Source organism: Cyanistes caeruleus, chromosome 9 (assembly GCF_971803275.1).
Source record: "Cyanistes caeruleus chromosome 9, bCyaCae1.hap1.1, whole genome shotgun sequence".
NCBI lineage: Eukaryota > Metazoa > Chordata > Aves > Passeriformes > Paridae > Cyanistes > Cyanistes caeruleus.
In genome coordinates this window covers 29825818-29853472 of record NC_141709.1, presented here as the reverse complement: position 1 = coordinate 29853472, position 27655 = coordinate 29825818, and the positions used below count along the sequence as shown (strand labels likewise).

The 27655-nt window shown below is 40.7% G+C and overlaps 1 protein-coding gene across 15 annotated transcripts in view; it reads left to right on the top strand.

Moving 5' to 3' along the window:
* The window catches only part of GLIS1 (GLIS family zinc finger 1), a 187669-nt gene that overhangs the window by 59598 nt on the left and 100416 nt on the right, over window positions 1–27655 (top strand). For 2 of the 15 annotated variants that reach the window (XM_086842195.1, XM_086842196.1), the window contains exon 2: window positions 6043–6235. The exons of the other annotated variants lie outside the window; for them this stretch is intronic. The gene's annotated coding sequence lies outside the window, so the exon portion shown is untranslated. The remainder of the gene's footprint in view (window positions 1–6042; window positions 6236–27655) is intronic. 15 annotated transcript variants of the gene reach the window in all.

Here is a 27655-nt window from a genome sequence, read left to right as displayed (position 1 = left end):
TTTCTCAAACAACTGTCTCCCTTCCTTCTGCTGGATTTCCCAAACACATGCCAGGCCCTCACTGAGTTCTTCTGCATGATGCTCTTCATCTAAGGCTCTATTGGAGACCAATAAAACCTATAGGGAATTAGATGACAAAGCCAATTGTTATTGTTATTTCGTAAGAAAACATGCTTGCATTTTCTTTCTCTTTCTCTGAATAGCTAAATGATCCTAACAATAGTTCACTTGTTCTTTCTCCTTTATTTGCTTCTCCCTGCCATTTTGTATCATGAAGTTAAACTACTGATATATCTTGGATGCTGAAGGACATCTTTCAGGTTTCCCATGTGTTTATTGAAAAAAGAGCATCACTTAAATTTCTGTATGATTTTGATAAGAACAAGATGTTTATCCAATGGGTAGTGAAAAATTCCTAATGGTCTTACTGATCCAGTCTGGCTTTCAAATGCTTGGTGTTTGTTATAATTTTGGTCAGTAAATCTGTTGTTGCTAGGAAGCTTCCCTGGATGTGCTAATTCAGTTTTATTGGGATCCTGAGCTGTATCTCAGTAAGAACACAATCTATCCTGACACATTGTGTGACTGTGTGTATATATAACTCTTGGGGATTCTCCAGGCTGAAGTTTTTGGAGTCAAGGTGCCCCAGCAAGATGGAGCAAAATAACCTGGAGTCTTGCCTTGATCTCCCACTGTACACCTGAGAATTGCAGGTGTTGATGTTGCTGTGAGAACTCCTGAGCTACTGATGAAGTCAGATGAGCTGAATACAATTTTGCAGTTACCCAAGTGTTGCATTTGCTCAAGACAGTTGGATTAAAACCATATCCTGCTGCTTTTAGTATGACTACACAGAGAGGTTGCTGTGTTGTCATTAAAGATGCTCATGTGGCTTAGCAGATGTTCAAAATACATCATGGAAGATAGCTGTGCTAAAAACTCTGCTAGATAAAGCCAGGAATAAAAACTAACATCTCTAATAGAGATTTCCACCGATCTTCACCAAAGGGTTCTGTTTGAAGGTGGCATAAATCTGTGTGCTTGAACAAATCTGTGTACTTGAGCTGTGTTTACCCAGCTAAAATTTTGACATGGATGACACTGATCATTGGAGAGTACATTTGCATTGCACTTACCTATCATTTTATAGAAGCCAAATGCTTAAGTTCAAGCAGGTGAGTAATTTAAACCATTGTGGACTATACACAATCCAGAGAGTAAATGGGTCATTAGAGTAAATTAGCAATGAAGCTGTAGAATAAAACATGCCAGCTAAAAGATTTGATACATTATCCTTGCAGTTCTCAAAGACATGCATAATTATCATCCTGATACAAGTATCTTAATTTAAGTCCTGGAGGAGTTATTATGAAGCTCCGAGAGATAAAGGAGCCATGGGAAGCATCATCTGGGAGAGTGAAAAGCTCCACAGTAGGGTAGCTGTGAGCGGTGCAGGGATCTCTGACTCCAGCCATGTTATTATTGCTTTTTATGATGTGTGACTTGTGCTGTGACAGATTAGAAATATGTTGTTGGAAGCTCAGAGAGACATTGATACATAAAGTTCTATGAATGTGCTTTAAAAACTAGTGACATTTCCTAATTATATGCATTATTTTTTTCTAATATTTTTTCCTGTTGCTTTGGTTTGTGGTTCTTGATAAACAATTGGCTTTATTTAAACTGAAGCTCTGTTCTCCTCAAACCCCCAACTTTATTATGAGTTGGATGAGCAACCTGTAATTTGTGGCCTCACCCAGTCGCTGTGGGGATGTTTAGGACTAATGTTATCACATCTTGCTTAGTGTTAAGTAGAAAAACTAAAAAGGTGGTTGAGGATAAAAAGAGAGCCTGTAATCACAGAGGGAAATTATGCCTTCAAGCCAGCACCTTTGCTCTTGGAAAGTTGAGAACCTTGTGGGAGGAGCAGTTAAAATCCTTGTTTAGGTTTGTGTTGTAAGCTCACAACAGGCTGCAGAAGGCGTGGGGCTGTCAGGTTGTTCTCAGCTGAGGACAAAAGCTCAGCTGCCCTGAAACCAGCAAAGGGAGCTGAAGTCAAGGCAAACCCCAGTACAGACAAGCTCTCAGAAATCACTCCTTTGCCATAAGTCTGCTCTGGACTAATCCCCAAAGTGATGCTGATACTGCCAAGAGACAAGAGGGCTGTGGCTGTTCCTCCTCAGCTATTAGTATTAAACCAGCATGACTATGGGAGAGATCAAATTGCATCTGCTGGGAGAAAACCCCTCTGGCTTACCCTGCCTTTGTGCCTGCTGGAAGATGTGGCAGGGCTGCAATATTTGGGTAATGAATGTCGCTGTGCCATCTTCGCTTGGAACTCTAACCTTGCAGAACTCCTTGGGAATGATGTGGTTAACAGTGTGTTTGTTTAAGAGGCCAGGGGGGAGGGAAATTAGTATCAGGTAAAAATGTGTATGTCTGTGTGTATATAAAAATTCCCAAAGCATTCACAGCCAGCTACTTAATAGTTTTCATTGAATTAATTTTAAAACGTGAACCTTGTTTCCTTTATTTAATAGAACAAAACGGCTTCCATATTCTTGCCTGTAACTAGCACGGTTTATATAACATTCTGCAAACAAAGTAAGCATTAAAGTCCCTTTTGTCCATCTGTGGAATGAATAATTTTGTGCAAAGTATTTATTATAAGCACACGATACACTTAAACTTTTTACTGTAGTGGTGACAGATCCAGCACAGAACTGGATTGTTAAGTAGCAAGCACACCACGCTTCTATATTGTATAAAAATTTACTGACCTTTCTAAAGACTCCTGGGTTCAAAGGAAAGTGTTAGCTCACTTGGCTAACTTTAGGGTGCTACTTAAAGCGATTCTGGATGTTGGAAGTAGCGCACAAGAGGCTGTGGCGAGTTTCAGTCAGAATTGCACAACTTCCTGAAGGTGAACGGAAAGCTTTGGGTTGGGTACAAGTGGGCACTGGCCACCTACCTGTCCCTTGGGACTGCGCAAGACAGCTGTGTACCCCTTGGTTAGGTACCAGAATGTCCTTGGGAAACACCTCAGAAAAACGTCAAGATTTTGCTGTTATTTGGTAGAAGTTGGGACTAACCCAGAGGTGACATGTCACAAATACCTCCCACTAATGTAGTTGCTTTTAGGATGATTTTACAGTAGGTTCTATAATGTACTGATGTACACACACACCAGTCCTATTTGCTGTAAGTGAAGCTGTCCCCTCCCTTCTGTGAGTTGCACTCTGGTGCATGGCAGTTAATTGCTCCCAGAGTCACACTGTTTCCCCTCTGGGATTCAGTACGTGTTTAACATTCAGCTGCCTTGTCAGAACCCAGACTTTGGACTCCCCAAAACATCCTTCACTTGGGTCTGTATGCAGAGAGCCAAATTCAGGCAGGGCACGAGGAGATGAGATTTATGGATTAGCCACAGGCACAGAGAAGCACACACCAGGCTGGGGGGAGTGGCAATGGGGATGCACACAGGCCCAGGGCTCTTGGAGGTGACCCAAGTCACACCACCATAGATTTCCTGTAACCCTGGTTATGCTCACCTCTAGATTTGGCTCATGGGCTCTGCAGAATGTCTTGGACATGGCAGTAGGGGCAGCTGGTTTAGTTTGTCTTCACTGTACTAGTATTACTGGTTGGAGAAAAAAAAGAGTCAACTTCTATGAAAATTTATTTCCAGTGCTTTCTGGCAGACAACACAACAGATTCCTTTCTGCTGATCCCTTCCAATCTGCTGCCCATACCCTTTGGAATTAGCTGGCTGCCATGCCTTTACAGCCAGTTGCCGGGCCAGTCTTGTCTCCAGCAAAGCCTCTCCCTCATTTATTTGAATTTCCCAGGGATGACCATTCAAGAACAGCACACCATGCTGATGCCTGAATATCTGCCTTTTCCCATCTATCTGGTCCTCTTTCTATGTGCTGTTTTCTTTGGTTGCTTGAATTGTATTTGCCGTCAGTGATAATGACTTCATGCCCAAATCCATTGTGCATCGTGTTCTTTATTGTCTTGATAGGATTGCTGCTGTTCGGTATCTATTCTGCCCTCTGAAGTGAGGTTGTCACTGACATTTCATCTGTGAGGGAACTGTCTGGAGCTACTGTGCTGGTATATTCTGAATTCTTCAGGTTTTGCTGTGGTTGGGTTATGTCTGTTGTGTAGAACAGCACCTGAAGTGGACTCAGGGATGAAGAATGCATCCCCTTTTCCAGCTGTAGCACCATCCTTAAGTCTCATGGTGGGCTGTCCATGCAGCTGTTCTGGAAAGAAACCTGCTGGATAGAGCTTGAAGAACAACACTCAGAATAAACATTAAATTCCTTTGTGCATCTTTGAAATACAGCTGAAGATGAGAGTGGGGGTACTCATGTATGGTAGAGGATAGATACTGTCATTTATATGCAGCTGCATTCTCTCATAGTTGCTTTTTCTCTCAGGCTTATGGTTAGTGAAGAAAGATCTCTGGATCCGTTTCTCACTGTTAGCAGGAATGCTGCATTCCCTTTCAAGCTTTGCTTCATGGAGCATTCCTCTGTCATCATAATGCTGCTTTCAGGAGAGATTTGCTCTTGTGCTTGCCCAAATCTCAGAGGGATCTGTAAGAAAGGTACAAAACCAGAGGAGCACTGAGTTCCTGTACTGCCTTTGTGGATCAGGAAGGTGGAGGAGAAGACATTCCTAGATGCAGGTCTCTTCATTAGGTTTCTGTTGCTCCCAGTTCTTTGAGCTGTGTAGGTGCCAGTTGAACTAATGCAGCATAGGGCACCTACTTCCCAGCACAGCCATTTATTATATCCTTGAAATCTCATCAATCTTGTGAAGATTGGAAATACCAGCTCTTTTTGTATGTCTTTTCCAAAATGTCCTCAGAGTCACACCCTGCAACATTAGAGGCGTGGACAGACACAAGGAGGGAGGAGCAGTGGGAATGTTTCATGTTATTGTGAGTTTGGGAAAATGTCTTTGGTGTGTAGTTGGAATGTATTGTTGTAACCAAGAACAATAAACATAATAACTGAGAATACATAGAAGTATTTCAGGATGTTAAGGAGTGACAAAAAAAAAAGATTTCTCCTGTAAAAGCCCATTTTTTTCTGCTGGAAAATGATGTAAGCCCTGTTTATTTCCAAGCAGGCAATTTGCACATCTGTTCTGATGTTACTGTCCAGGTTTGTTTGCTATTATTCTTTGATGGGAACACCTAAATTGTTTACAGTTCACAGCAAAACCTATTTAGTTGGGTCAGTTGGTTTCTTCATGCGTGCAAGACATTCAGGGAGTTGTTTGATACGTAGATAGGAGGAATCTGATGAAAAACTAGAAATGGTGAAGGTGATTTTTACTTCTGTCGAGTCTTGCACCTGACTCAGCGTTAGCTATAGTTTTGAATGCTCGCATCAAAGAAACTTGAAAATAAGTCATGTTTTATAGTCTTGATAATGTGGTGTCTGTTTCAGCTGATACTTTATTTCTTCAGTCCTTTGATTCTTTCCATATGAAGGCAGCAAATGCTTCCATCAGGTTGATACAGCTTTCTCTTCCCTTAGAAGTTGGATACCTTTAAAATGGCTTGAGCAACTGCATCTCTAAAATTTGCATAAATAAATCAACTGTGTACTGTGGCTTTTGTGATGTTCAGTGTCTTTATTTTTTGATGATTAAACGTAATGCAATTTACTAACGAAGAGATATATTTTGAAGAGCAAAGGTCAGGGCCAGATTTGAAGACTTCCATTGCTTGAAATGTCTAAAGTAATTTTAATCAGGGAATTTACTTGCAATCATCAAAGCACTTTTCCTTTCATGATTTGAAAAAGTCTTGCTGCTGATGTTTATAATTATGGAACACCACCATCAAACCCTTTGCTCATCAAACTTCATTACAATGATTTATTTGACATGCAGTAATACTTGTAATGCAGAACAGAAACAGAGCTATTGATTTACCAGCAAATTCATTAAAATTGTGTAAGTATTATTGCCAATAGATACACAAGGAACATAAATTATTTTATTCTGTTTTTTGAATTACAGAGGGTCTGTCAAGGAGTTCCATATAAAGCAGGGCAGAACGCTGATATTGCTGTACATTAGCAGACTGCTGGAATAGCTTTTCATATTTAGAGATCTCATACTGTCACATCTTGCTTACAAAAGTGTCTTGGTTGGTGCAGTCCTGTCTTGGAAGGAGACATACTTCATGTCCTGTAATGAAGTCAAGACTGTGGTGAGTGAGATATCAAGAATATTTTTTAGATACTAAGTAGATAACATAATGGGGAAGGAAGATGGATTGCATTTTTCTGCATCACAAGTTTCAGGTTCATCCAGAAGCTACCAGGTGTTTAAATATTTTGCTGCTATCGAGAACTCTTTAGCTTGTTTTTATTTATATTAAATTTATATTTATTTATAAATATATTTATTTATATTATATTTATATTAAAATTATTCCAGAAGTACAGGGGAGGGTATTTGCTGGTATTGTATCTCAGACTATTCTTTTGTGTCCTATCTCTTAGATTTTGTAGGATGTTCTACAGCACCTGCTCCAGTGGAGCTGCAGGATTGATCAGTATCTGCCACAAACTGGTACTGACTTAGCTGTTGTCATTAGTAAATGTTGTGAATTACTGGTACTGTGCAGGAAGGAAAGCACCATCCTGTTACACCAGTGATGGAACTCTCTGGAGAAGTGTGAACACTGAGATGGGCTCTGGAGTTTGTCTCTGTGGGATTTATTCATGGAATTTGGATGTTAGAAGGAACTCCTGGAGCACTTAAACTGCACTGAGCTCAAGGGCACATTTTGTTCTTCGTGTTTTACTGCTTTCCCTGGAGAGTTTAGATTTTTTTTTTTCCCTTTGCTCTTTTCTTTAGGCAGTTCCATTTTGTGCTTATCAAGGCTCTGCCAGCTGCCATGCTGAACAGTGTGCTTCTTTCCCCAGTACAGAGCATCTACTCCACTGTTTTTTTGGTTTCCTTGCCTAGCCTCAGGCAGGATTTGTTTTTTTAATTACAAAGTTAATTTTTTTCTTTGGACACAATTCAAACAGCTAACAGTAATGCTCGTATATCCCTTAATGCCTATGACAGGTTTTCCATGTAAACAAAAATTGCATCTGTCCTCAGGGACTAACTTCTGTGAGTATATATCGTGAAACGTTGGCTATTTTTATAAGGTATGTAAATGAAAATGGAAAATACTGAAAGGCTGTCCTGGAATGTGAAGAGCTTATATTTCTGTCTGAACTTGGGTAAGCAAACCTGTCCTTGCTTTTAAAAATGGTTATTTTATTTGATCCAGGGCTTTGGTTTTGGCTGATTGGTAGTGTATGACCCTTCAGGTCAGTTTGGATCTAATGGAGAGCCCAGTGAAATCACAGAATTGAGCAGTCAGGAGTCACATGAGACTACAACAAGCAGATAGGAGATGAAAGCTGAGTTACTCATTGGCCCTAAAATTGAGTGGTTCTGGAAAAGGAACTGGAGTCAGTGCTGGAGTGCTGGGAATTTTGGTGATTGGCATGAGCTGAGAACCTGCCTCTTGATCTCCCAGCAGCAGGGTTTGACTGGGCTGTGCTGTGTGTCAGTAGATGAAAGACAAGTTAGGCACCAGCAGAAGCTTTGGGGATCTGTGTTCTGATCAGCTGGATCTGCAGAACCATCCTGGGTAGGTCAGGCAGTCTCACACAGCACAGCATGAGAATGTCTGGACAGACAGTATTTCCTTCCCAAGATTTTCTCTGAACTTTACAGGTTTTCCAAGAGTATCCATTCCATGTGTACAGTCATTGCTCCCGAGGTGCACAAATGTCTCTGGTTCTACTAGGAGACAAATTACTATTGTGTTGATGTTTCGGCTCTTTTAAAGAGCCTGTGGATAGGAGCAGATGTGTTCATGGAGGCGCCGGGCCTCAGGGCTTTGGCATCAGGATAAATTACCAGAAAGTAACAAATCACCTGGTGTCAGTTGCTCACTTGTGAGTAACCACATGCACAGTCTTTCCCTGCAGCATCTCCTTGTCAAAGGTACTTCAGCTCTCTTTTCTAAAAGGGGAGCTACCTTATATTAAGTTGCACTTACTTCAGGGAAGGGCCTGTATGAGAGTATGAAGTGGTTCATAAGTAGAAACTTGCCACCTTGCAGTGTGGTGGAATTCTGGATCTCTTGAGTTTCATTTCACTTTAAATATAATAATTTAATAATATATAATAATATATTTAATAATATATAATAATATAATAATTTAATTTAGTTCAAAAAGAAAGCAAATCTAGTTTAATCTTCATCTGTTTCTGACTTCAGAGCATGTTGGTCTCTCCCTGTTAGTTTCCTTAGAAGTTCAAAAAAGGTCTTGCTGTTCTATTGAAGAAATACCCTTCCTTAGAGGATATCTGGTAGAACAAAAGTTTGGCAACTTAATTTGAACACTCAAATCACAGCATTCCCTTCAGAAAATTAATCTTTCCTTTCCTGAGTGCTCAAGAAGAAGAAAAAAATTAGGAAGTTCTCATTAGGTTTGGGCTCTGTTGACTCAATTGGCTGATGTCCGTATGGTGTTTCTCCAGAAAAATACAGGATCTGAAACTTAGTGTTGATCCCAAAATCACATAAGTCCTGTAAACTGAATGAAGGAAGGGAACTGAAATGGGAAGAAAGGTGTCTTCCTTTTTAAGCATTTTCTTTCAGCTGTTTTTGTTCCATGAGCAGTGCCAAATCTCCAGTGGAGATGGGAGTCTGGAGAAAGCTCTCTCCCACCTCCTCTAATGTCAGCAATGTTGAGGATTTCTGCACCCAGTCCTGGCCAAAGACTGTGGTTGAGTGAGGTGTTTGGCTTTCTCCTGAGCTGGAATCCAGAAAAGTAAAGGATTGTTGGCAGCTTTGTGATGAAAGACCCTGGCCTGGGCTATCCTTAGTATTGGAGCAGGATGTATCCTGCAGCCATTCCTGCTTCCTGTGAAGGTCTGCTGGCAGCAGTCATTTGCATGGATGTGGAAACTGCAAACATCCCAGATTCCCAAGGCAGGCTGGAGAGAGGGATGTGCCAGTTTGCCTCCCTGGTGATGACAGGCCTTGAGGCCTTGGAAATAAGGGTGTGAGGGATGGGATGGGAGGGCTGGGATGACCCAAGAGTGAACAGGCTGGGGAAAGGGAGGGAGAAAGTGGTGACAGGGTTTCCAGGGCTCTTCTTTTTCTTGCTTTTGTCCCTTTGTGTTGGTTTTCCCTGTCAATGCAATGATGAAAATGTGACTAGGCCACAATTTAAGGTGAATGGGAAGTGACTGAGATCTGATACTACAAGAAAATGTATTAAATTGTCTTAAGCTGGACTTTTGCATATAGCCAGATCTCAGATTTGATTGAGCCTAGGGGTAACTGCACTGTGCCTCATTCCTGACTGCTCCTTGGCTTGAGCTATTACTTTGTTTCCATTGAAAACCTAATTCTCAGAATGCATTTTTTAGTCTTTCTATCCTCTGAGTGCTAAATTCAACTTATTTTCCCCAGAAAGCCTCACTGAAATGTGCTCTGGCAAGGCTCTGACTACCTGTCCATTCTCTGATGGGTGATCTGTTGGGGAATGGGCATTGCAGTGCAGTCTGAGCTGATTTGCCAGAAATGAAGACAGATTGTAAAGGGCACAGCAGTGTACTCAAAAGAGCTTTTTTTCTCTCTTTCCCTTTGCATCTATTGATTTGTTATAGGAGGCATGTCTTGGAGGGCATGGGGGGAGAGAGAGACTTGCATTGGTGATTCCTTGGGATGCTTCAAAGATCCTTTCCTGTGCTCTAGAATTAACCATGAAGGTTCCTTCTGTCTGGCTGTGACAGCAGAGGCTTAGGAGGTTTAGAGTTCAGGCTCAGCTCCAGTGAGTATCCCAAAATATATATATATCTCTGCAATTCTGGAGCCTGTTTGAATTATTCAGACTTCTTCCTGACAAAGATCATGCAATCCCCTGTGTACTCCATGACTATATTTTAAGATACTTTTGGTGAAGGCTTCATATTAGGTCTTGCCAGCACATACATAAAGCATTGAAATGGGGGTGGCCAGACAGCAATGTTTTGACAGTAAGTTCTCTATGTAGGGTCATTGTATGGTCCTGTAGAACTCGTGTATCTCTCTCCATCTTTAATATATTTTGTTAGTATCCCTTGAGATACAGAAATGCTGTTACTCCCATTTTACCAGAAAGCCATAAAGTGCAGGCTGAGCTCAGTGACTTGCCTGAGGGTCATCCAAAATGTGAATTACCAGCTCCGGTGTTTCAGTCTTTGCTCTAATCCAAGGACCATCCACCTTCCAGGCATTCAAGTAGACATAGGCACCATAGTCTTTGAAGATAAATCATATACTGTTGGAAGAAAAGCTAAAAGTGCTATAACCTTACCTTAATTAAGGTGTCTTAAGAAAACAACAGTAAAATACATCAGCTGTGATGGAAGTGTTGAACTTAATAGAGAGGCCTGAAAGATTGAGACAGTAATGGGCCGTTGTTGAAAAGATAATAGAATATATGGACTATATGGAAGATGAGTTCCATTAACCCCTGAAAACATATCACTCCTATCTGTCATTTTTGTTAATTGGCATATACTGGTGTTTTCTGCATTGAGGTAATGCAGTAAAACTTAAGAGTAATTTGTACAGTTCATTTCATGCTGCTGGAATCTGTCTATGCTGGAGTTTGTACTGGGCAGTCATATTTATGGAACTTTCAGTTTGAAGAGTCTGTGATGCCTTTTGCTCTCCTTGTTCTGTTGGGTGTAGTTCACTGAGACAATTTGTTTCTTGTTCCTGTAATGCCATGAATTAAAGTGATCCTACAGTAGTTTTATTTGTTGTTTCTTATAAAGGAGTGCAGTCTTCCAGAGCTGCAGTTAGTTGTTGTTTAAAAGCTCATTCGTGAAAATAGTAGTTACTTGTGCTTTCTTGTGCACATACTTTGTATAAGCAGTGCCTCTGTTTGCTATTTAGATCAAGAATTGGTATCCTACCATCTAATAACACTAATTTCATCCAGGAGCATCCAGAAGGCACCAATAGCAGTGGAACGTGGAGCTTGCTTGGTGTCAGAACCACTTGCTGAGGCCTGAGACTATGATTTCCCACCAAACCTGACCAATGTTGATGTGCTTGCAAGTCCTGTCAAGTTCAAAGCATGAGTTAGGACAGTGACAGTACTGATGCATCTGAGGAAATTCTGGCTCCATTTGCTTTGGCAAAAAAATGAGTGGGTTTGAAGATTTTAAAAACATTTGGGGAAATAGCAATTGTTTTTCTCCACATAAAGTATCTTTTCAAGAAGATTTGACTGTGTTGAAAAAACTGAGTCTCTGCTGAACTTCAACTGAGTTAATAAAAAAAACAAATCTTCAGACTTATCCAAGCTACTAAAAAGTTGGCAGGATGAAAACCTAAGGAAAAAGAAGTAATTTCTGGCATGATGTATTCTTTTTATTTTGCATTTTGTTACATTTATATATGAGCCTATTGCTGCTACTTGCTTTCAATAAAAGGCAGTCATTACACAAACCTTTACTCTGGTCACTGAGCCAGTCTGCAATCTTAGGGAAAAGATTAGATTCAGATAACTCAACTGACCTTTCTCAGAAAAACAGCCTGATAATATTTAGGGACTGCCTTGACTGATTGTAAATTTATCTTCCAGTTTCCTTATTAAAGAATCAACAGAGAAGTCTAAAGCACTTCACCAGTAGAGAGAGAGAACTAAAACCCCACAGTGGTGATAACTGTTGTTGCTGCAGAACGGAGACAGACTTTGTCTTGCAGATTTATTATTTTTTTTTTCTGCATTGTTCTGTTTGTGTAAACACCAGCATTTCAGTGGAGAATCATTAGGAAACTTCTAGCAGTGAAATGCTCAGAAATGTCCATGGCACACTGTGCACTCATGTAAAGTTAGAGCCCCTGTGCTAAACCCTATAAACCATAAGTAAAAGACTATTGTTTTGTTTAAGTTGAGGCCCCACCATTGATTTCAGGGTACATCACACTGCAGTAAAACCGTGGCCTTTGGTATCTCCTGAAAGCATCACTGTTTTGTGAATTACACAAGAGACGTTAAAAGTTGATGGCTGGAGAACAAGATGTAACATGCCTTAGAGGGTCAGGGTCATAGTCAGTGTCAGCTTGGAGACGTAATGTTTTTCTGGCAAGACAGCAAGACTTGCCATTCCTTTGGATTAGGAGGAGAAGCGACATTTATAGGTAGAGCTGAGTTTATTCTTGTCAGAACGGTGCATCCTTTAGGGATAGGAATGGTGTATTGTGCACTTTCTATAGCACAACCTGGCCTGCTGCACAGAGAGGTTACAGGGGGGTGAAGAAATGTTGCTGGGATGTGACCAAAAGGTCTGTGGTGGGTGGTAGTGCCTGAGGGAAAACTGCTATCATCAAAATCGGTGCAGTCAAGGTAAAACTCAAAGAATAAAAACCCAATCCCTGTAGTTCTTACTGATTTTTTTGTTTCTTAGATAAAACAGTCACAGACTTTAGATAAGGTTTTGGTTGTAAGGTCAGGATTTGATTTGCTGAGTATTTTAAATTATTGTTCCTAATTAGTTTCTAATAAAAACATGGAGATTAAGTCACTGAGCACTCAGAATTAACTTCTTGATTCTGCCTCACATTCTTGTCTTTCAGAAGGAATTTTGTCCAGTGTTTCTCATTTACAAAAATTCATTATCAATGTAAATCTCATCCCCAGATGTTTGCATATCTCTGTAAAATTAGAGTTGTCTTGGAGAAACGATGTCAACGTTTAATTAAATGTTCATTTAATTGAACTATGTTTAATTTTAGCTGCTTGAATTGAAGGGTCTTCCAAATAAGAAAAGTTCTAAACTTTAAAAATGTAATAGGCAAGGAAGCACTGCAGCAGGATAATAAATAATAAAACACAGCAAAGATCCTACCAACAGATGCGTCTGTGCTTCAGCAGCATCCTGTGAGCTGTCAGGTAGCACTTAGCAGAGAGTGCAGCTATATTTGTGCCATTTGGTTTTTCTAAGAACAAAGCACGTAAATTATTATAGTAAATACAAATAACTGCTGTTAATTTTTTGTCTAATCTATTATTTATTTTATCTTATATGTTTTGTGCTTATGTTATTTTTCAAATGCATTTTCCTTTGCATCCTTTCTGGTCTCCTGTTCTGTACATTGTGTGGGGTTAAGGCTTGTCTGTCTTGTTTGCACTAGCAAAATCACTAGCAAAAGAAAATTTACTTTATAGCAGAGATTTGAGGGAAGATGGCAATATGAATAATGAACAAGTACTCAGTTTCCTGTCTCCTTATCACAGCTGATAGTGTCACTGTCTCCTTATTCCAATTGATAGTGCCACTGTATTGCTATGAAAAATAACTCTGTGTATGGTACAGTGCAAATTAGGAAACTGGCCTCAAAATACCTTCATGTCTTGTGCTGAAATCCCATCCTGACAGGCAATGCTGAATTTAGAGTGCTAGGGTTTTAAAAATACAGGGTCTCTAAGCAACAGTGTTTAGAGAGGGAACACTTCTTGTTCCCAATTTTGCCTTTGACTGCTGTATCTATAAAATAGCTTAAGCCAACAGGTTTCCATGTTGCAGAGTGATTAATTTTGATGCTAATGAAATGGGGCCCTGCTACCTTCCTCATGCTCCCATGTACTTGCACTGTTTTGTAGGCAAGGTGCAGGATCTTGTGATGAATGGGTTGCTTTGAGGGTTCCTTTGTTTTATAAAGGATATTGTTCAGGGCTGGTTTTGTGAACAGCAGCTCAGCGGTCTGTAAAATAACATAAATTGCAGGATAAAAACTCCCAAAGGAAAACCTGGCATTGACAAAAATCCTAGCTTTATTTTAAACATAATATCTGAAGGAATGGAAGAATGTGGTACCACAAACTATGGAAAATGTTCTACTAAGAAAACAAGTTCTGCTTGTCCCAGTGTTGCATGTTTCCCCCTTCTTCCAGATGATTTATGTAGTGACTTTCACAAGCCTCATGGCGTTTTGTTGAATTCCAAAGGAACTGACATAGACATGTGTGTGATTGGATTAAAGTTTAAGCATCTGTTATTTAAATGCTAATCTCTGTGGATTAGGAGAATTTGGCAGTAATTATGAGAGCCAGTGATGGTGCATACTGATTTCAGGTAATCCCTGATGTCCATTGCCCTGTGCTGGGAGAAGAACCAACTCCACTTTATGCCAGGGCCAAAGCAAAGAGAGATAATAGATATTATAATAGATACTGGCAATGGATGGCCTTTCAGAGGATGCACAGTCCTCTTGCATAGGATGGCTGTTTGTTACACCCAGCTGCTGGTGGAAGGCTCCTCACGGCCTGCCTCGTGTGGCTGAGCAGTGCAGGGTGATGGCTGGCTGTTTATAAAACCCAGTTTAGAGTAACTAATGCATGAGATCACTTAAAAGGAGCGCTGGGATCTTAAGGAGCTAAAAGAAAACACTGCCTATTTTAATTCAAAATCTTGATTTCAGTGATAGTCTGGTAAGATTTAATGATTAGTCCTGATTTTATTTTTTTATGGGTGATCTAAAACTTGGAATAGTGATTTGAGACAAATGACAGGAACATTTTCATGAATCAGTATCAAGCTTATTTGAAGGAAGTCTTACTTTCCTGTATGTCTAGATTGTTGTAATGGTATTGATCTCCACAGAGTCTCCTGAATCCATGCTGTATTCCCACATGCTAATGTTTGCACTGGCACATTCATATTGACAGATTTACGCACAAATCGTCTTTTCCCTCCTGATTTAACAATTTAGGAGGGTGCTGTGACAGCTATTTCTCCTGCAGCCTTTGGAGACTTCCTCATTAAGTCTTGCTGAGTTTACTGTTAGGTGCTGCATTTTGAGTCATGGAATACCAGGGTGGAAGGAACATCATGATCATCTGGTCCAATCATTTTTAGCAAGAGCATGCTCAAAGAATCATAGGATTATTTAGGTTGGAAAATACTTCTTAAGATCCAACTTCTAACCCAACCCTGCTGAGTCCACCATTAACCACCTCCCTGAGCACCACATCTACACAGTTTTTCAATTCCTCCAGGGATGATCACTCCAGTGCTTTCCTGAGCATCCTGTTCAATGCTTGACAACCCTTTTGGTGAAGGAATTTTTCCCAATACCCAATATAGACAAGATGACCTAGCACCAGCTGCATCTTGAAAGTGACTGATGTTGGGAAATCCGTTTTGGGACACCTCACTCTCTTTAGGGAGTTGGTGTCCAAACAGAATGTGTGGCAGCAGATTGAGAGTATAATTTGCAATTTAAAAAAAAAGCAAAAAAAAAAAGCCAGGAGGTGAAAGTTACTTTTCATTGCACCAGTTTCTTGGGCCTTTGTTTATTATGTATTCTTTAGTAACTAATCCCTCCAGGACAGTTTATATCAAGATCTGTTCAGCTTCAGAAGGAGCGTGTTGAGTGAGCATGGAATGGAGTGCACAACACACAAGATCTAATCTAGCAATGGCATGAGTGCAAGTAAAACTGTATTCATGCATTGCCCCAGGGATTTCACTGGGGCTCTGCCTGGGCACCCAGTCCTGCCTCCATGGGATAAATGGCAAATAGGAGTCATGTGTCTGAAAGCAGCACAGAGCTGTCAGATGCTTGTTTTAGCCAGACTTTACTATTTCTATAAACACTGTAAGCACTCTATTGCAGAGCTTGGAAAACATTTTGCTTTGCCTTCTTTATTTTGCTTTGATTTTATTTGCATGCATCATTTTATATGTGAAGAGATTGACCCAATATAACCAACCAGATTGCACAAAAGGTAGAAAAAGATTTTACAACCAAAACTTGTTTCCTTGTGTCCTTTCTTTCCTGGAACATAAGTTCACAAAAGAAACCCCCTATTTGAAACAGTCAATGATTTGCTTATAATGAATGTTAAAAAATATAATCCAGATATCTACTATTTGTGAATGTGGGTTCGTGCTTTATTGAAGGTGGATCAGGCTGAAATGTTTATTTTAGACAATGATTCTGAATACTGAGATGTACAAATATTAGTCTTTCATCTGGCTTCAGAACAGGCAAATATTGGGAGATGAACTTGCTCATGCTTCCACTGCCACTTGGGTAAAGTATTTTAGACACTGAGGTACAAATTTGCTTTTTGCTGTCAGCTTGTTTTCCTGTATATCTTCAGGATAATAAATATAGAGAAAAGATACATTCATTATTGACTTCCTAGAGACTGGCCGTCTGATTTATGGCTTCAAAGTGTCTCCATTTTATCTGTCAAAACTGATTTTAAACTTCATTTGTCTTCTGTTTTTGGCAGTGCTTTTTACCTTGAATTCAACTGTTTGACATGCATTGTACCAGAGTCACATTTTAAAAACATTTACAGTATGTTGCAGAAAAAAAATGGCTCAAGTTGGTACATCTGCTTTCAATATTATGCATCTCTCAAAGTGAAAACAACTTGAGAGCTGGCAGTGGGAATGTTCTTCTTGTAGCTGTAAGCACAGCATTTAGGTAACTTAGAAGAATAGAGTAATAATTACAGAAAATGAATTGTCACAGAGTAACATTCTCCTGTGATTATCACCAATTACAGTTAGCAGCTCCAGCGGCCTTGGTGATTAGATGCAGAACGTGGTTTCCCTAGAGTGAAAGATGGGCCATTTCTCAAAAGATTTTGTTAAAAATTACTCTCAGAGATTGAATTCCTGCAAATGGGGCATTAACAGCCCCCTCAGGCCTGGCACAGACACCTCGAAGTGCAGAGCAACTCAACATCTCTGGGGCTGATAAAGCTTCTTGCTCTCCCTTTGCCCCAGTGGAGCAGAGCCTCAGCTTTGGGATTCTCTCCAGGCTCTCTCAGGCACTGAGCATTGCTCCTTTCCTGATGCTGAGCTGAACTGGAATAGTGGGAAGAGAGTGCACTGCAGGTGGAGGGGTGGTCCAGCACGATGGAGCTCAGCATGAGGCGAGACCTTCAGCAGTGGTGCAGCTCCGATAGAGGGTAAGAGACAAATCTTGGCCAGGTATACACAGCTCCAGGGTCCTCTGGAGTGCCTTTGGCTTTTAATCACAGCTGCATAGGCTCGTTTTTATCAGAACTCCCTTCATCAGCCTTTCCCCATCCCGCGTGTTTTCACCTTCCTGTCACTGTGTATTAGTTCTTTCCTGCACTAGTCTGGATGATTATCAGTAAAGGAATATTGGATGAGTAAAGCTCATATGAGAGGATGTATTAGAAAAAGAAACATGGGGTAATGGAAGCTGGGTGGATCTGCTGATGGTGCAGGTAGATCAGAAAGGCCTTAGGAATAGTCTGCAGAAAGGCCTGGAAGTGGAGTGAGGGTCATGAGTTCCAAGTCAGAGGTGAAGCCCATGTTACGAAGACCTCCTGGTAGGGACTGTTCGAAGTACGAGTGAAAGAAAGGCAAACCAAAGGTGCAGGTGATGGGAGCTGCCTGGGATGATTTACCATCCATTAAGCAATGCCAGAGACTGAATTTTTCAAGTGCTGGTAGGTAGACAGTTGTCAGTAGAAGCAGCATGATTATGTTATGTTTGGATTTGTAACTGAGATTTCAGACCAGAGTTTGAGTGTGAAGGTGAAGAGGGTGAAGAGACACGGAGAAAGAAATAAGATCTTTGAAATTAAGAGAGGAATGAACAGTATCTATCCTCTGGACAGTTCAGTGGAGTAACTTCTCCCTGTGCATTGCAGGTTGGTCCTGATTCCCACTGCTTAGAACAGAATAACCTGGTGTTGATGTGTGCAACCACCAGTTCAGAGGAGCCTGCTGAGGCTGACACTCCTGGTCTGTGCTCACTTCAGACCTGTGTGGTGTGGGTGCTGGGGGTTATTGCCTGTGTTTTCATCAGTGTAAGGAAGGATTTAAGCAGTTTCATTTGTTTCTGCATGTGCCTGATGCTGAGCCTGGGGTTTTTATTCTTTCAATTATGCTCTGTAGCTTGGAATGCTTAACAGAGCCAGGCACAGGCAGTGCATAGGGATGAGAGTGCTGGAATAGAAAAATAAACAGTGGAAACCCACAGCTGAACTACCAGATGCTGGGGTTTATGGAGGCTTTTTTAAAAGAGCACAAGGACTCTGACTGGGGTCATTATCCCCAGCAGGCACTTGTCAGTGTAAGTCCCTCTTTCTCTCCCCCCCCACCACCCCAAGTTTATCTCCACTCCTCCCTGTAAAATGTCCCAGTCCAACTGTGACTGAAATAACTGATTAGCTGCTACTTCCCAGGAAGAGAGGGATGGGCCTCATGCCCATCTGGGCAGGGTTGTGCAGGCCCATGTCACCTCTTGAGACATTGCTGTGGCACTGGGCTTGCATTAGACTACAGAGAAGCAGATCACTGCACAGTAGGATGTTTAGGCAGAATTTATTTTCCTTCTTTATTGAAAGCACTGAGGGGAAATATGAGAGGTTCCCTGTTGCAGGGAGAGACCATGGTGGGTGTGTGTGTTTGATCTCTCCCTGCCTCTTCTCAAGGTCCCTTTCCTACTTTGTTTCCTGCCAACCATTAGCTGCTGGTCTTCACTATCAGGCCTGGGCCAAACCCCACCATTGTCTTCTGCACTTTGAGAGGTTGGACATGCTGTGTTTGGCCCATGATGCAGACAAAAGATGCAGACACCTTCACTACAGTTGTGCCAAGGCCACTGCTGCTGTGCTGTGCTGCTGTGCTAAATGTCTCACCATTCCCTTGTGCTCTGCTGCCTGCATCTGTCAGTCTCTTGGGCTGTGAACTTTCTGAGGCACATTTTTGGTCATTCCTGTGCAGAGTAAACTGCAATGGCATTATAATCCTTTGTGCTTTGACAATATTAATGAATAAATAACAGGATATGGTGCAGGAAGTTCTCACTGAATTTACAAAGAATGGTCCCCTCTCTGGTGCCGAGGCAAAGTAGGGCACAGAATTCCCCCACACCTCTGCTATGGCATATCTGTGTGCTTTGGACAATCACTACCTGTGCCTCAGAAGCAAAAGCTGGGCACAGGTCCTTTAACGTGACTGCACTTCAGTCAGGTGAGAGTAGAGGGGCCATGAATGGTCCTGAGCAGTCCACAGTAATTCCAGTGTTCTGGCCTCTGCTGGAAGGATGCTCTGCAGCAGAGAGTGAAGAAGTATCAATGCCATTAAAGGGAAAGAAAATATGAAGCAGGTGCTACATGTGACTGTAGTGCATAGCAGTCATCAAGGGTCTGAGTCCAGAAGGAAGGTCAAGAGAGGTTCCCACCAAAGCCAGTAATTGTTTTCTTTTTTAGCTTGTTTATTTTCTGTGCAGTTAGCAAAACGTGACTCTTCATTATGGGTGGTGTAACCAGTCATTAGCTGTATACACATGGCTGGGGTTCAGTTTCACAGAAACAGGATACTTTGCTTTTCCACGCTGACTGAGAAGAAGGAAATGAACTGATGTACAGGCCATGTAGGCTTGAGTTTTGGGAAGCCACTCTTGCTTGTGTGAGACTAGTTTCTGCAGCACATGAGCTGGTTCAGTAGAGTTTAGTGCTTTCTAAGCATCTCCCCTGTGAAAGTGCCTGTGGCTGACAGTGAGGTGTCTGACCTGGGCTGGCCTGTGAACCACTCTGAGAGCAGTTGTGCCAGTCTAGCCCAGGCTGATACAGCCACTGGAGACAGGCCTGGATCCCCCTGCAGCACCAGGACTTGAGAGCAAGTCCCACCAGCTTAGACATCCCTGCAGCACGCTCTGAGGAGCCCCAGCTTGGCTCTTGCTTGTGTCTTCTTTCCTTGCTTTGCTTTTGGGAAAACTACTGCTAACGATTTGCAGTGCAAATAATGCATGAGGCTTGCTTCTGTCATATCACAAGGAGTGATTTTGGAGCTGTGCTCTTCTCATGTTTTCTTTCTTGCTGACTTGCTGACAATGAGAAACAAAAAAATTCCTGGTTTTCTCTTTTTGGGAACTTCCAGAGGTTGCATTCCTTCCCCTTAATCTCAGCTAATTTCTTAGTCAGCATGCTCAGGATCACATGGATTTCTGCCAGGTAAGTAGGAATTTTTGTGAACTGTAGTCTGTTCAGTCAGCAATCATTTTAGCTGTAAAAGGCCATGGCTTAGCGTGAGGCTCAGATGACACACACATTCAGCTTCCAGCTCCTTTATTTTTTAAATGGCTTTAGTTACTCCCTCTCTGCTTTTTTTTTTTTTTTTTCATCCCCAGCCATAGGGTTTAGATCTATTCTGTAAAACTAGTGCTAAACCAAACAAGGCAAACTTAAGAAAGGCTTAATTAAAATAACAGAAATCTCACACTCACTGAATCTATTGCTGGAACTCTTTTGCCTGTAAACAAAAAATTCAAATGGCTGTTTTCCCTCCCACCCCCAGTTTCATAAGTGGTTACTGAGCTTCTGCAGTTGCTACATTCCTTAAAAAGTTGTTACTTCTTTTTTGGTCACACACTAGGGGACTCCATTGTTTTCAGTGGTGCCTATTGAGTTAGGCCCATCGACAGCAGAACTCATTCTGGGTCATTAACTTTGGAGGCACAGTAGTATAATTTGGTGACTTTATTCTGTTTCTTAGCAGACACTTATATTAAAGTCACGCACACACAAAACCAGAATAACCATCCTTCTCCCTTCCTGAAAACGCTGGGAGTCTTAAAGGACCTCTTAAAGATCTTTTAAAGAACCAGTTAAAAGACCATTAGAATTCCTAAAGTTGTGTTTAGGCACATATTAAGCAGAAGTAGCAAAACAATGCTGCTGTCCTATGTCATTGATTCTAGTGCTGTGCTGTTCTAGTGTTGACAATTTAACAAGGTTCCTTGGAAAAACTGGCTGTGTTTAGGAGAAGATTCACACAAACGATTCATGATCTGGAGAATAAACTGTAGTCTGAAAAATAAAAAAGCAGATAGTTAATCAGTGAAGGTAGGAACCAAGCCTGAAGTTACCTACAGAGGGAGAGAGTACCAGGTATGTCATGTGTTTTCACCTATCACACAAAGTCATAATGTGAGACCCAGTGCCTGAACTGAAGTCAAACAAGTTGAAGCTATTTAAAATTCATGCTGAGAACCATGGAACAAACTGCTACTGAAGCAATTCTCCATAATTTAAATATTCTGCTATGAGATTTGATGTCTTGTTAAAAGATGCACTCAAGATCCAACAGTGTGTGGTTAAACTAGATGGAGATATCCCAGAGGAAATACAATGCACCAGGCACACTGGCATTCTTTCTGGGCTCAGCCTGTAAACTGTGTGGTCTTTGGAAGTTTCACTCTATTCCTGTGCTATGCTTGCTATTTACAAACTCAGTCACTTCACCCTTGAGGTCTGTTTCCCACTTAGAAATAGTTCTTATACAACATTTGGTTCTGACATTTAGGGAACCTCACACACCTTTTGGCCACATTTCATGTGCAGTGAACATTTTCATCTCCATAGCTCTTAAATGGTCTTTTTTTCCAAGCACCAAAGTCACATAAAGAGGCACATGATCTCAAGGTCAGCAGTGTGCTCAGGTGGTGGTAAGAGAAAGGAAAGGAATGGAGTGTGTGCCCAAAGTTGTAACAATCTAAACTTCCTCCATTTGAGGCCCTCAAAATGAGTCTGAATAGGAGTTTGTCCTGTCCATGGCTCTCTGCTTACTTTGGGTAGCCAATGATATTTATTGAGTTCTGGCTGCACTCTTTGTATCTCTAATTGAGCACTGTTATTAAAATGCAGATGTCAGAATTTAGTGTGCGTCTTCAGATACTCAGTTCTGGAGGACTTCCTAACTCTGATCTTGTTTTTTTCTAGTTTTTTATAGTGCTGTTCATTTCAGTGCCTGTGGCAGAGACTCCTGACTGACAACCAGACAGGAACAAAACTGGGCTCAGGGACAACATGATTAATGAATTACTCTCAGTTCCATGGGATGGATTGGATCAGCATGCTAGAATGATTTCATGCCTTTCACATATTCTTGATGGCAGGGATGGTCAGCAGAAAAAGTGCTGTAGATCTGAAGAGTCAGCCCTAATTAGACTTTTGAGACTTCTCTAACACCAGAGTCTGGATGTTACACAAATATGTGCACGTTCCTGAGAGTTTTTGTTTAGTGTTTTATGCTGCTAAGTTGTATTTTGGTATGAGGGGACCTTGGTGGAGGCAACCTTTACCTCTGCATGTGTGCATTTGGTAAGTTCCATTCTGGGTTTTCAAAGCATTTTTCAGAGGGCAGTTTAATGCAACAGCAAAACTAGATCATACCAAAGTTTCATTAATCTCATTATTCTTTGTCTTACCCAAGAAAAAAGATAAATTAATGCAGATAAGATTTAACTGCTGGATCTGTCTGCTGTTGTGCTGCTGGCTGTCCGTGAAAGAAGCCTGTGTCTGTTACCAGCTGCAAAGAACAGAATCTGATAGTGAAAAGTGTGGAGAAAAAAGGTGTATAAAGTACAGAAAAAGGACTGCTGGCGACAGTTCAGAGGAGAGACAGAGGGAAGAGATCAGAGCTCTGGAAAACATGATTTATGAGAAAAAAAAGAGCTGTGTAACACTGGCGAAAGAAGACTGAGTGGAGACAGGCTACAAAAACATAAAAAAGGTTGCTATGGAGGGCAAAAGAACAGACTCCTCTCCGTGTTCAGTTTGGACAGGACAATATGTAACAGACTAAGTTGTGCTGAGGGGCTTTTAAGTTAGGCATAAAGAAAAGAATTCCTAAATCAAGTGAAAAGACTGAATAGTTTGCTGGAAATGCTGGGGAATTTCTGGAGCCTGTGAAGTAGATTGGTGAAACACCCCCTTAAGTTTGTGAGGCTGTATTATGCTGTAGGGACACAGAGTAAATCATGTTCTGAAGACTCTTTCAGCCTTGTTTTTCATGATTGCATAATGTGTTTGTCAGAGCAAAGGGCTTCTCATGGTTACAGTGATCCTTCTATATCTGTTTCTTCACTGGTATATCCAGCTTCCTCTTACCCCTGAGATACCTTGTTCACAGGGCTTTTGTGGAAGGTGCAGACCCCGTTTAGGGAAGGCAGCATTGCTAAATAAAAACAGAGTATTCCACATACCTCCTAATCCATAGCATCACTGGAAGATTCACAGAGGCCTTCTAGCAGGCTCTGAATTTCTCATTGTTGTTTATTCAATGTTCACGTAATGCAGCACCATTCAGCGAGCATATTTTCCCTTTTTATAGCATTCTGTGTACCCCTGAATTTTTCTTCATCCTCCTATCTCTTCTTTTCTTCTTCCCTGTGCCTTCACCTCTTCATACCAGATTCCACAACAGCCTTGTCCTCACCCTGCTCCACAGTTTGCTAAAAAAACCCCACAGCAGAACAAGTGCTGATGGGGGTGCCTCAGTTATCCCCAGAATCTGACATTTGGAAGAGATGGATACAATCAGGATGTTCAGTCCTCCCAGCTGTTGTCTGAAGCTGCCCCATTTTGGATAGACACCCGAACTAGTCACATTTAAGTCATAGAGTAGAGGTTTTTTCCTGTGTTACATGGCATATAGATATTTATTGCACCCAGAACTCTTATGTTTGACATTGTCCTTCTATAGACTGTGCTTACTGGTCATACATTAAGTTGTATGTTTAACAGGCACTGCACATGTCTGCAGCCCTAAAACTGCAGTCAGAGGAGAGTCTGCAAGAGGCCCATTCATTGGCACTGAATGCAGAAGGGTAAATTCAATTTTAGTAGAATTAGTCCCAAGCATAGTTCTGGTAAAATAGAAAACGACATTGCAAATCACTTGATGTTAAATATATTTCAAATCAAGCCATGAAATAATGCCAAAATCCTGGCAGAAAGAAATGTCAAACAATGAAAACAGCAAATGAAAAGTAGCAGGGGTAGGCTGTTGCTCTTTTCAGCATATGTTGTGGAAACTGTTTGTTTGTCTTGAATTTTCTTTCTGGCAGTGTTAATTCTAAGCTGCAAAGAGGCCATTACTGTATTAGGTATCAAGTGTTAAATGATCAAGGAGATGATCTAGGTGAAACTTTTGCCTCTTACGTGGTAGCAATTTGAGTTTTCATTGTAAAAAATTATTCTTTGTAAGAGTACAAAGAGTGTGAGAGGTCTGCAGTGAATCTGGGTGGAGGTTGTATGTTGAGGATGTCTCCTTTTTGGTAAGAGCATGGAGGAGCCAATGCAAGTGTTTCAGGAGAATGTGTAATCTGCAGCAATCAAACGCATTTTGGCTGTAGCTTTTCTGTGATACATAAAGAACCAGAAAACAATGTATGAAAGCTCTTGCAACAAGTGAGCTTAAAGCAAAGATGGCAGTGAAAAGGAGAGAGAGAGTCATGAAGTGTCTCGTAGGAAAGGAGCCTAATTAATACTCCATGGAGGACCAGCGAATGGAAGACAAACCATAGCTGGCAGTGATGTGCAGGTTTCCTAATCCCTCTCCACTGTATTCCCAGTACATGTTGGAGTATTCCTATCACATAGCAATATGGCACCTGCTGTGTAGACTCCAGTGCATTTTGATTCCTATTATGACTCATTTTCTGTCTCTTTTGCCTGTGAACAGACTGGTTTCCAAATGTATGCATCAGAATTACATCCACAAGACTAGATGTGCATCCACATCCCACCAGAGCTTTTCCTTCACCCAGCTTGCATTGAAAAGAACAAAATGCTTTATAGTTACCAGTTTCCTCAGTTTCTCAAAGTTTATTTTTCATTTTCAGATGATCTGCAGTGATTCTGTCTTTGTGGCTCTTACTGACTTAGTGACACTTCAGGCTTCTAAAACTTTGAGCCCAACATCTTGATGGAAATATTTTCTGTTATGTTGTTTTTTTTGCTTTCTAATGTATTTAGTGTACCGCTGAGCCAAGCAGACATAGAATTCCTTCTTGGAATATGTTTATATAAGACATATGCAAGGTGCCATATGGCAAAACCCCAGCTTTCATTCCCTGCACATCCTTGTGTTTCAAATATTTGGGAGAGCCCATACCCCTGTGGAGTCTTTACATGGTCTGCTGGCTGGAACTTCCATGGAAAAGAAAGACTAAATGGGCTAAGTAAAATATAGGGAGTGGAGATCTGGGAGTTTAAAAGTTCAGGGCTTAGTAAGTAAATGGGAAAGCAATAACCCACATGCAGTTCATAGTAGGCATGCTCTGGCTATTAGGGAATTAAATGACTTAGAGGACAGAAGAAGAAGAATAGACTTTCTCAGTCTGTGCATGTGGGGAAAGATCCTGATTCTCAATGGAATCACGTAATCAATTATGAAAGCATCTTTACAATGGGAACACCTCAACTACCTCATCACAAAATGTGTGAACTTCTGTCCTGGAAGAGTCACTGGTTTTCTTTCAGCCTACAGGCTCTGTATAATGACAGGGTGCTGTGAAAACCAGGGTGATGTTCTTTTAGAGCAGCAAAAAAGACAAAGCAAGGGGGCCAAGGGCAGGTGAGAGTGAACATAATAAATACTAAATAGTGTAGTTGTCTTAAAGCCTACACCAAAAGCATAATGGCATTTATTTGGAAGTTGTGGATATCCTATGTATCAGAAATACTGAGAATTAAACCTATTCCAAACATGGCCTTTTTAAAAAAAAGAAAAAAGAAAAAAGTAACACATCAAATTTCATTACATTGAGCTTATATTCTCCAAGTGCCCATTAGGAGGGTTTGAGGATTTCCTTTTAATTAAAATAATGTTTGTTGAGCTTAATATTTTCCTAAAGCATTTATTTTTAGTGTCTTTTCCCCCTGCTAACTAAAATCCAAGTAGTGAGGAAGGATAACTGACCACAAAAAAGGCCAGATGTCCTGAGAACAATATTTTTCAAATTGCCCGGCAACAGGAGAAGGGTGATTCCAAGCTGAAGAGAGTCTGTAACAATGAATGTAATGACCAGACCTGTGTTTCATCCAGTTATGAAAGGTTTTGTCCTGATTGTCACAAAAGAGGCCAATGGTCGTTTTCAGTCTGCTCTCACCAGTGTTTGGGTATATAATTTAAAGGTGTGAAATTCAAATAGAAGCCAAGAATGTTGAGTTTCAAACCTGCTTGTAGGGGAAGACTCCTTTGGATAGTACACATTGTATTTCTCTATTTTTCTGAGAATCTATTCTCTGTTGCCTAAAATAGTTCTATCCTTATGCATCTAGAGTCTAACTCAGAACATCAGCTGAAGCTGTGAAGTCACTGGAACTAAAGCTCATGGCATGTGTTTTCCTGAACCTTGGCCGTACTTGCTAAGTTCAGAAAGTGTTGTGCAGGTCTCTGATGGAAATCTAAACTTTGTAACATTGCAGCTGGTTTAGCTGTAGTAGATTATTATGTGTTCTTTGCTGCCTTTAAAATATCATGATTAAGTCAAATATGGGAGCCAAATCTATCCACATGCTCGAAAGTGAAAAGGTTATAGATCTGTAAACTACTGAACTGTTTTCAAATTGTGTTAAGCTGGACTGATATAAAATTAACCATGCTGCTTTATTTGGTAGTGCCAACTGTACACATTTACTCTCCTAAAATACTGCATGTAGTCTGCAAAAATAAATTCCCCAGAACAGAAATATAATGCAATCCAAATAACTAGTTTTAAAAATAAATTGAACATGAAATAACAAATATGGATGTAGCCAACACTTAGGGTCCAGAATTTACTAGAAAGACACACATGGCTTGTATTTATCTTTCATGAGTTTTCAAGATTGATACTCGACAAATTATTTCTCTATCTGGGTTGTTTTAGTTTACAAGGGTTTTCTTAGCCCTTCTGTCTTCACTCATACATCAATGTGAAAGTTAAAGAAATAAGTATTTTTGTTGTAGGATTTTATTGCATGGTTCATAGAAACTTGGAGGAAAGAGATCCTTCTTTTTTATTCTAATCTTACTCAGTGGTATTGGTTTTAATCTTAATCTTTTATAGATTGTTGTGATCTGTATCTATTTGGAAACAGGCAGAGGATCTGCCACCGCTGTTTTAAAACACCAATGTAGGACAGTTTGGGTCTTCACTTGACTCTCTCTCTATAGTATGGTCTGCTTGGTGATAAAGAGTGTTTTGGCTCTCACTATGTTTTTATTAAGGTAGTATATAAGCATTATAAATAAATGAAGCCATGTCTCTATCAGCTGTATGAAACAGACCTTAAAACGTGAACAGGTTGTAACTGATACAGAGATCCAGAGAGAACCTGGGTTCTCTGGTGTGGTGTGAGCTGCTTTGTTCCTCTTTGACACAGGAACTCTTGAATGCAGCAGTGAAAATTTAGTGCTGTTACTGTTAACCATTTCAGTCTTCAGGGAAGGGCAAACAGCAACAAAAGAGACTCAAAGCTCAGAACTTTGTGAAGTAGTGAAAAAACCCAAATGTCTAGAGGTTTGTTGTGTATGAGATGGTGCAAATGACTGTGAAGAAACTGGCCAAGAAAAAAATCTGAACATTCCTTCTTTTTGGATGTCTAGGCCAAGATCTGGAAGTCCTTGTTTAGGATGTCTTGTTCTAAGATCTAACTGTAAATACCAGTGTTACACTTGCGTAGTCTGTAATGGCATCTGTGGCTAATCACTCCTAAACTTCTAAAATGTTTTTCATTCTCTTAAATTGCATCCATAATAGAAAAATGTAGACCCAAAC